The 10919-nt window shown below is 42.1% G+C and overlaps 1 long non-coding RNA gene and 1 other non-coding gene across 2 annotated transcripts in view; one reads left to right on the top strand and one right to left on the bottom strand.

Moving 5' to 3' along the window:
• Nucleotides 1–6625: 6625 nt before the first annotated feature.
• On the bottom strand, nucleotides 6626–6707 carry Trnal-aag. The gene has a single exon. It is a non-coding gene; the product is annotated as a tRNA-Leu (tRNA).
• A 1940-nt stretch (nucleotides 6708–8647) lies between these two features.
• Nucleotides 8648–10919, top strand: part of LOC123503550 — a 2919-nt gene continuing 647 nt past the window's right edge. The window contains exons 1-2 of the long non-coding RNA XR_006674520.1: nucleotides 8648–9242; nucleotides 9707–10919. The exon at nucleotides 9707–10919 is cut by the window's right edge and continues 647 nt beyond it. This is a non-coding gene — a long non-coding RNA (uncharacterized LOC123503550). The remainder of the gene's footprint in view (nucleotides 9243–9706) is intronic.

Genomic DNA, 10919 nt, shown 5'->3' with positions numbered 1-10919 from the left:
ATTTTCTATATTTAATTGACTTGGAACTTTTTAAAATCCTTTTATATCACTTGTCAAATTCAGTCACAATGAATTTACGTATCTGTCTTTTTGAATTATCAAGAAAAAGTTCAGATATTTAAGAAGCGTAATCACAATCTGTATATATTATTAACAATTATTTCATTAGATTGAAAAAAAATACAGCTAAATTTTCCCATAATTTCTCGGAGGCCTGTCTTTTCTGGTGTCTTTAGGTGTACGGAGAAGTACACAAAATTAAAAGACTTCCTTGTCATCACTCTGGAGTGTCAGGATTACACTTGTCACTTTAATATTTCTGGAGGTTAGGTTCTATTCTGAGGCACGGCGGGTTGGGGTCAGACAGTGCGTATTACACTGGTGAGGCTGAAATAAACGAGTATGCTAGACAGATGAATGATCCCGCACGTGCTAATGCTAGTGTGTAATGTCCATTTTGTTCTCTTAGGATTTCAGTTGTCTATTAGTATCATGTTTAGTCACTAACTGAACAAAGAATTTTCGGGTCATCATTGCTTTCAAAACTACTTGTTTATCATGATGATGGAAGACAGACATTACTTTTCTTTATTAGTAGTATATTATTATTATTTTATGTAGGAAATAACTAACTCAGAGAAAAAAAAGACAGAAATTATTAGATAGAATAAACAAACAACTAAAATGAAATAAAGCGAAGACACATTTTACATAACACTTAAAAAAAAAAAAAAAATTAACAAAAGAAGTTCAATATATTTCCTCTCTTGAACCGCGGATAGTAGTCGGAACGGACATGAATTAGACAGTATACTCGAGGAATAGTCTTCTACAGCCACAGATTGATCAGCGGCACCAATTGGCGTAGGCAGTCTTTTAAAAACACACCGACCAATGTTGCCTTCTTGCTCTTGTTTGCTGTGTCGATTTGCAGACAGAATCGTGGGCGGCTTTCGTGTTTGTTAATTTGGATGACTTAAAACTTGCTGTTGACGCACCAGATTACTATTCCACTTTGTGTGTGTGTGTGTGTGTGTGTGTGTGTGTGTGTGTGTGTGTGTGTGTGTGTGTGTGTGTGTGTGTGTGTAGGCAATGCTAAGGGAAAAATAACAGAATTTGGATTGTGAGAAAATACGATCGTTGGTATACGTTTCGTTGATGGCAATTACGTCAAAATGAGGAGGAGGAGGAGGAGGAAGAGGAGGAGGAGGAGGAGGAGGAGGAGGAGGAGGAGGAGGAGGAGGAGGAGGAGGAGGAGGAGGAGGAGGAGGAGGATGGGGAGGAAGTAGGGAGGGAGAGGTTGTATGTTAGAGGGAAATAAAATTGGAAAGAGTGAAGGAAAAGAGGGTAGGACAGACAGGACGACAGGATGGAAGAGAGAGAGAGAGAGAGAGAGAGAGAGAGAGAGAGAGAGAGAGAGAGAGAGAGAGAGAGAGAGAGAGAGCAAAGGAAGCAGCGTTAATGAAGCCTGACCACCTTCATAAACTTAAGTATGACCCACAAACTTACCAGAGTGTATCCTTCTCTCTCTCTCTCTCTCTCTCTCGTCACTCAGTTAATTAGGTCATCTCTGTGTCTGTCTTGTTTTTTGTCTGCTGGTTAATATATCTGTTTGTACGTCTGCTTCTTTATTTGTTTGTGCGTTAGTCTGTTCCTAACTTTTATCTGTTTCCGTCAGCTTGTTCATCTCTCAGTCTGTCTGTCTACACACGTCTCTATGTTTGTCTGTCTGGCTCTTATTCTGTGTTTTTATGTGTATCTGCCTCTTTGTCCGTCTCTCTCTCTCTCTCTCTCTCTCTCTCTCTGTGTGTGTGTGTGTGTGTGTGTGTGTGTGTGTGTGTGTGTGAATAAGAGGGAGTTTGTGAGTGTATGAGTGATAAATGAGTGAATGAGAAGGGATATGAGATGTATGAGAAATAGGTGAGTGGGTGAGAAGTGGTATGTGAGGACGTATGAGTGACGGGTGAGTGAGTGAGAAAGGATGAGTGAATGGATGTTAGTGATGGGTGAGTCGCGTGGGTGTCCTGCGCGATGGTGACTCATAGCACTGTGACCAAAGGGATTTCATGAGAGCAATCTAACTCTAACACTTTTTTTTGGAAGACTTAATGCTTTCTTTGCTTTTTCTGTCTGTTTGTTGATCTATTTGTTTCATTTTCAGGTTCTTAGTTTTCGGGCAGTGATTAACAATTTTTTTTCTAAACTGACATTCATACTTTTCTAGTTTTCACAGTTTTTTTGGGGGGGCATAGAGGAAAACGTAAATAATAATAAAAAGATAATAAAACATGGTATGATATGTGTCCGTGAGTCGATAATCATCACACTATGAATTTGTTTTAGATGCACCAACACTAAAATCCTCTTTTTTCCTGCAGATTCAAAGAGGATTCTTTTTCATATAAAGAAGCTTTCGAAATTTAAAGCTAATGTGTGTGACTGACGGTGACATTTGCTTAATTAACCAATATATTTTTTCCTCCGTACGTGTACAGCCTGGAAAAAAAGCTCTGTTATTTTAATGTAATCTGATATAACACACAGGTGAAAGATCCTGACAAATATTAAGTCTTTCTATAATTTAGCAATAGTTTCTGAACTCCAGCTGGCGACACATTCTCTGGAACAATCCCTGGTCTTTGTGCAATCGCCTCCAAGCATTTGTTGCACTTCTGCATTTTATATTTGACAACCTCTACTGTTTAAAGACTTGATACACCAGATCTGTGAACGAGGCTTGCCGTCTTCATTCTTTCCTGCTGTGCCACAAGTCTTAGGTTCCTTGTAGTAGCACGTGGTTCAGATTTATATAGACCGCTATGTCTCTTGTACTCTGCTTCAACAACTCAACCACGGAGAAAGCCACAAGAGGACAGGTGAACATGCTAAATTGCCACTACCTAATTATCTTACTCACTTGATGGTCTACGTACACACATCTTGTTATAAAACGTGCGGGAAATATACTTTATCTTAACCAAAATCATCAAACTACAAAATAGCAAATGAATTATACTATGAACAACAAGACCCTATACTTGAGAAAGACACTTGATGGAAAATACAACGTGATTTTGGTGCACTTATCGAAGCAACACGGGAATGCTCAGACTAATTAGCGAGTAAGAGCATCAGTTATTGGCAGTATTATCAAGTTAGCGTATCCTTAAGTGGCAAAAATTGTTGTGGCAGTGGAAAGAATATAGTGTCTATTTCTCTCAAGTAATATCAAGTGATCCACGGTGACCTGGTGCCTTCACGTATAATAAAGCACGCATACTTTTTGACACCCATATATCAGTGTAGCTCAGTACATTAGCAGTTATATATGTTTCCTATGCAGATTTGTAGAGTGCTTTGGCGACTGTTCCTTTCCAGTGGTTTATTTTTTGTTCTTCATAAATCTGCCGTTATGAGCATCTAAGTGTTTCAAAACAGACGTAAATGGTGCAATAAATTTATCGAATTGTTTTGCGGCGTTGACCGAGTGAGTGTTGTCAAATGGCAGGATCGAAATGTTCCAGGCTGAATGAAAACATTATTAGAACTGCGAGAACTATTGTTTTGGAACACTACTTGCATACCGTCTTTCCTCCCTTCACCACCACCACCATCACCACCACCACCACCACCACCACCAACAACAACAACAATTCTGGAAAATGCAAATTACACAAGAAGTTTGTTGATGCTATCAATAATAACTACTTCCAGGAGGGTTTGAGAGAGAGAGAGAGAGAGAGAGAGAGAGAGAGAGAGAGAGAGAGAGAGAGAGAGAGAGAGAGAGAGAGAGAGAGAGAGAGAGAGAGAGAGAGAGAGAGAGAGAGAGAGAGAGAGTGGGTTGAATCTGTTCTCGTGTAAAGGATCAACACAGACAGCAAAGGATGGTGAGGTTTGAGAGTTAATTTTCACTCTGGAAAAGTAGAGAATAAACACAAATGATACTTTCTTCTAGTGTGCACTTCCGAGAGCACCAGCATGATACCTTGTGGTGGTTGGCGTGGCGTGAAGGATAAAACTCTTCACCAGCTGCCATTGCAAAGGATACGTCCATCATACAAACAAGAGATAACCATCAATTCAAGTAACAGCGGGGGGAAGGAGAAAATTTCACACAATCTCAAATAAAATGTATGCAAATAAGGTCTACAAATACTGCAATAAAACATAAAACCCTCTGCAAGTGTAGCTTTCATTAATCTCTTTACATGAGATGAGGACAGGATAAGTAGAGAAGGTCGTTATCTGAGTTTTTGATTTCTTAAGCCACAGATCTATTACGAAAGTGTTTATCAGGCTTCCCACGTGAATCTGAACTCACGGTAGCCTTCGTGTTGTCTGAAGAAGCTTATGAGGGACAAAATATTAAAAACTATTAATCAAATTTCCTCCTCGTTTAAAAATGTATGAAGTGAAGGCAAAGGTAAGTGTTTGTGGAGTGTGTATTATGATATGTATGGGTTGTATATCTACCGTATATACTGGAGGGCTGTGCTGCGAGTTGTATTATTAAAAAAAAGTGAAATTTGGATCATGCAGTAAGGGAAAGACCTACAAACTCATCCCACGCTCTGGTGTATACTCGTGTGTGTGTGTTTGTATGTATTTCTTTTTATTTGCTCGCCACACAGCACCACACATAAACATACACACACAAAAAATATTCACACACAAACACAGGCACACACACACAAACACACAGACATACACACACACACACACACACACACACTCTCTCTCTCTCTTTCTACCACACACACGTACACACACACACACGCACACACACACACACACACACTCTCTCTCTCTCTCTCTCTCTCTCTATCGGGGACACAAAATATCGGAATGGAGAATCGGATGGATTAACTCTTGGTGCAGGATGCGATTCCCTCCATCAGAGAGTCATTAAGAGAACAAGGTATTATCCGCCGGCCTTAATGTTGCACTGAAATAAGCCCTACTGTCACCACCACCACCACTACCTTCCTTCCCCTCCCTCACCACTATCCCTATCGATTCCAGCTACCAGCATCATTACTACTACCACTATCATAAAGGACCACTTCACTCCCGCCACCACTCTATAAAACAGGACTGTAAACAAGGCAGCCTTCAAATCATCCGATGTTATTTTATCATCTATACTTTTACTATACCATTAGTCTGACCACTGCTAACGAAACCTTTCAGAAACACCATTTAGCTTTAGTACATAGGCGTAACACACACACACACACACACACACACACACACACACACACACACACACACACACACACACACACACACACACACACAAACACACACACAAGCACATTCGCATAATCCAAGCGATGAGGTATGCATTTTTCCTTCCTATTTTGTTCTTCCTTCTTGGTCTGTATAATTGAAGTCAAGAATAGTCTGCCATTCATCAACTCACACCCCCCTGCCCTCCCTTTACCCACACTCACACACACACACACACACACACACACACACACACACCTTAAAAGGACTACAGAGGAAGTGGTAAAGTGATAAAGCATAATTTTCCGCGCAATACTCAACCTTTTTTTTTTTCCCGTTACTTACAGCCACTTCAAGTTAAAGTGAAGGAAAAGAAATAGAAAAAGAAATCCTGTGTTGCTATTTCCGTCGTTCCTTCTGTTCCTCCTTCATGACTCTCAACTCGGTCGGCTTTTGTGTGTCATTGTCTTCAAAAACACACCTGCTGCCTCCTCCACACCAGCCACGTTGTTCTTTGTGGAAGCACCAGTTTTGAGGGATGGATTTCTTTAGTACGATTTTTTGAAGAAGTGAATATTTTTTTGTGCAGCTGCATTGTTCGTATTTTTTTTTCCTCTCTCTCTCTCTCTCTCTCTCTCTCTCTCTCTCTCTCTCTCTCTCTCTCTCTCTCTCTCTCTCTCTCTCTCTCTCTCTCTCTCTCTCTCTCTCTCGGTAACGCTTCGTGACTGATTACTGTGCTCTACTCAAAATCTTGTGTTTTATTTTTCCTATGAACACGAACATGAGCAAACATGTTGATAATGATGATGATAAAGAGAGGGAGGAGGAAGATGAAGAGGAGGAGGAGGAGGAGGAGGAGGAGGAGGAGGAGGAGGAGGAGGAGGAGGAGGAGGAGGAGAAGGAGAAGAAGAGAAGGAGAAGGAGAAGGAGAAGGAAAGGAGGAGGAAAGGAGGAGGAAGGAGGAGAAGGAGGAGGAGGAGGAGGAGAGGGGGAGGAGGAGGAAGAGGAGAAATCGTAACAACATAAAAGAGCAAATGCAGCAGCAACACTATTGGTTCTCGATGGGCTGTGTGTGATCAAAAGGCATTCATTATCCAATCTATAGAGTGAGAGATTTACACTCATCACACAGCAGGCGAAGACTCTCTTAAGCCGTGACTAGCAGAGTAGGAAAGGGAAAAATAAACACATTCGCAATATAGAACTGCGTAAATAGTATCACACGAGCAAAAAACACTACTATTACTACTGCATTACCACTATTATTACCAGGCTGTACAAACAGTGACGGGCTAACAGGAACAACCAGCACAAGTATGAAGATCTTAGGAATTATTACTATCTTAGAGCGTTATTGATGTGGGAACGTGATTTGGAGGCAAGGAACGAAAACTATTGGCAGCGGTGGGATTCGAACCCACGCCTCCGAAGAGACTGGTGCCTTAAACCAGCGCCTTAGACCGCTCGGCCACGCTACCTTATATTCGCACAACTGATATTAAATTTTTGATTCTTTAAACGGTAATACTAAGAAAATAATAAGGTAAAAGAAATAAAAGAGGAAAGAGAACAAAAAGTAAAGTAAACAGAGTGATGATAGTAACAGTACATTTTGAAATTATATGTAAAATTGTAGAAAATAAAAGTGCAGAAAAATAAAATAACATACGAACTCAAGGAAACCTCCAAATCACACACTCACTGGGAAGAATATACAAGCAAGCTCAAATTGTCGTGCGATCACACACACACACACACACACACACACACACACACACACACACACACACACACACACACACACACACACACACACACACAAGAAAAAGAAAAAAGAAAAATCGACGCTGATAAATCTAATTTCTGCTTTAATAGGAAAAAAAAAAGTGAATTAAGTTTTACCACGAATACTAAAATCATTACCGCCATTGCTACCACCACCACCACCACCACCACTAATGCCACCACCGTAGACACCTTTGTATGGTCACTAAGGTCAATTAAGAAAAGGAAGACTGTCACACCACTATCACAATCACAAAATCTCAAAATCACCACATATTTACTGCATACCAGCACCACCACCACCACCACCATTACTACCACCACCACCACTACCATCACCACCGCAGCAACTACTAAAATCAAATAAAAAAAGAGAGAAAAAAAAAAAAAAGAAACGCGCCATAATGCCATGAAAGAACTAGAACAACAAAAATATAAAAAAACACATTCATTACTTCATTTTTGTTCCCCATGTATTTATTTGTTTATTTTCACGCACATGTTCGCACGCACGCACGTTTTTCACTGTTATGTCCTCTCTGTATATAAATAGGCGGTGGTGGTGGTGGTGGTGGTGGCGGTGGCGGTGGTGGTGGTGGTGGCGTCCAGCGGGAAGTCTGTGTGTTGCGGAGGAAAAAGAGGAGAAGGGGAGAGGAAGAGGAGAGGGTAAGGAGGAGGAAGAGGGGGGAAGGGTTGTGGGAGTGAAAGGGGTAGGGTGTTCCTGATATGATGTGTAATTTCAGTGTGGATAATGGCAAAGTATGCTAGGGGAGGATGAGGATGAGGAAGAATAAGAGGAGGAAGGAGGAGGAGGAGGAGGAGGAGGAGGAGGAGGAGGAGGAGGTGGAGGAGAAAGGTTACAGTATACTATTTCTTTATTGTCGTTCATTTTTATATATTTAATAAAGGAAATAGATAACTTAAGAAGATATAAACAAGCACACACACATGATCTCTCTCTCTCTCTCTCTCTCTCTCTCTCTCTCTCTCAACAACGAGCGGGTATTGAATAATCGCCATGTTAACTGATCCGTGACCAAAACATTCTCTCTCTCTCTCTCTCTCTCTCTCTCTCTCTCTCTCTCTCTCTCTCTCTCACCACGCACACAGGACTCATAACAACACTTCCCTGGGCAAGAGGATGTCCAGTGATACAGAGGTCAGATAAGGCCGATCATTACCTGTTGTCTGCCTACCACTCTTCTTTTTTCCGACCAAGCTTGACTTTCTACCGTTATGTTGATTTTTTTCCACTTTTTTTATGTGTGCGTGTAAAGAAAGTTGCTCGAGGTGAATAAAAAAGAACTGGGAAAACTAAATTCATTTTTTCTCTTTTTGATGTGTAAAGTAGGTAGTTTGAGTTAAAATATACATTAGAAATCCTGATTCTTTTTTTTTTTTGCGTGTATAAGTGCGTTTAGATTCTTTTTCTTTTTATTTTTATGTATGTCATTCTTTCCGACATTTTATTCTTGAAGTACCATTATCTTTGCTCGTGTTATAACTGTTGTATACTTCATAGTCTGCGGACACACTGTATAACGTGGACTGCAGGCTGTCAAGAAACTGTCAGCTCTCTCTCTCTCTCTCTCTCTCTCTCTCTCGCAGAATGAATGATAAGTACATGATCCTGTCACTGCACCACTTCAGAATAGCTCTCCACCACCACCACCACCATCACTCCTCAGTCCCCCACCTTCGAGGCCACCAGTGTGTAAACAAGGTGAAGAAGAACCCCAAAGTCATGTTCTCCACTCGCCTACTTCTCTCCGTCCGCCACACTCATCCTCTCCCTCGTCCTGCTCCTCCTCTTCCTCTTACTCCTCTTCCTCCTCATTCACCTTCTCCACCTTGTCTTCATGATTCTCCTTCTCCTTCAGTGCTTTTCAATATTTTTTTCTTTATTTTCTCCAGAACCGTAAGTTTCTGAAGAGGTCAAGCAGAGAAAATTTACACAAGAAAACCGCCTCCTGGATTGATCAAGTTATGTTTCTTCCCAACATAAGAGAAAAGTAATGGAGAGGATCACTTGTGCACGTCAAGAACAAGACATCCATCAAGTGTTGTGTGTATTTTGAGCGGCGTGTGTCCCCAACGCCCAAAGGAGGTCACCGCTTCAACTTCCCTTGTGCGGGGTCACGCGGTCGCCACCTCCGCCCTCACAGAGTCACGCAGGGAGGCGTCTGACCTCCTGCCCTGCTGCTAAGGTCATGAGGTGTGATGACAAGGTGTGTGTGTGTGTGTGTGTGTGTGTGTGTGTGTGTGTGTGACTTAACACTCATGGTCTATTTTTAAGATGCTCGAAGAAATGGAATGAGCAGAAGGAAAGGATGAGGAGGTGCAGGCGTGATTGCAATGCGAAAATAACAGTAAGGAAAGAAGGAGAAACAAATAGTCATCTGCTCTAACATTTCCAATATTTTATATATATATATATATATATATATATATATATATATATATATATATATATATATATATATATATATATATATATATATGCGAAAGCCTTCAGAGTTCTATTAAGAAAGTCTTCAATATCTTTTTCTTTTTTCTTTTTCTTTTTTTTCTTTTTTCGTTTGACGTTTGGAGCACAGCCGCCCTCCTTCGCCTCGCCCTTCAACAGACTGAGAGTTAAGAGAGTGGAATTTTCCTGTGATCACATAGCATTTAATAATTTCCTTTTATTCAGGTCGTGTGTCATTACGGGACATGAGTGACGGAAGCCAAGGTCAGGCGCCCACACGGAGATGGCAGAGGTGGTGGTGAGGCACAGTGACGCGCTACTGAGGCGGTTCGAGTACCACTGCCACAATTACAATCAGTAAGGAGTCAGTCAATCGTCGCGAGGAAGAAAAGCCGAATGTGCAGCACGGGCCAGTGCATGCCAAGGCCACCACTGATAAGAACAGCCGTCTGTCTGTCTTTCTATCTGTCTGTGCCCACAACGCAACACTCCAGTAAAGGCTACTGGTGTAAGATGAAGATAATAAAAGATAACATAATAGAGGTAGTACCTTTACCTGTCTCTCTCTCTCTCTCTCTCTCTCTCTCTCTCTCTCTCTCTCTCTCTCTCTTAGCAAAGCAGTCTTTATACCCGGCGTTGTAAGTAAGGACGTTGCCTTCGCGCCACACACGCCATACACAACAGGTGACAAGGACAAAAGGGAGGAGGAGGAAGAGGAGGAGGAGGAGGAGGAGGCGCCTCGTGCGTACCTCAAGACCTCGAGGTATGACGACAATAGTTTGGCGACAGTCCAGCTCACACACTCCCCCTCTTCCCTGACGCGGCCACTTCCCAGCACAGACATCGAAGGCCGCTCCTCGGGTCACTATCTCCTCCTTCCTCTCAGCGATCAAAATATGTAGAACGGCAGCCACGACGGGCGCCAGTAACCTTGAACGCAGTAAGTATTTTAGTAACTCAAGAGCAAATCTCACATATACCAAGTACGCCGCGTCCCTTATCAGCTAAGTAACCACGTAAACACGCTCCCAGGTGGCAGAGTGATAGCACTGAGGCAGCATTCATTCATCAGCCACGGACGAGGTACAGCTACGTAAACTCCCTTCCCCTTCATTCACTTCCCGCCCTCCTCCCTTTCTTGAGCTCAGGTCGTGGGGATGACAGGCAGGCGGCGTCTTGCTCGTGGCCCACAAACTCGTGTTCTAAATCGTCATTACTTCATGCTTTCCTCTTTTCGTAACGCAGGTCATGCCCTTCATACTTTCTTATTAAGTCGCCCCAGCTTGTGTAACCTTGAGGGCGGCGACGGCGAGGCAGACACAGGCAGGAGAGCAACAGGTGAGGAAACTTTTGGCTCGGGCCAGACTGATGAAATGTTAACGCTATTACAAGAGGCCGCGAATTCCCGCAGTGTCTTCATCGAGTCAGAGTTCGCCGT

The sequence above is a fragment of the Portunus trituberculatus genome, chromosome 14 (assembly GCF_017591435.1).
Source record: "Portunus trituberculatus isolate SZX2019 chromosome 14, ASM1759143v1, whole genome shotgun sequence".
NCBI classification, from domain to species: Eukaryota; Metazoa; Arthropoda; class Malacostraca; order Decapoda; family Portunidae; genus Portunus; species Portunus trituberculatus.
Note: the sequence above shows the minus strand (reverse complement) of the source record. Positions and strands in the feature narration are given on the sequence as shown.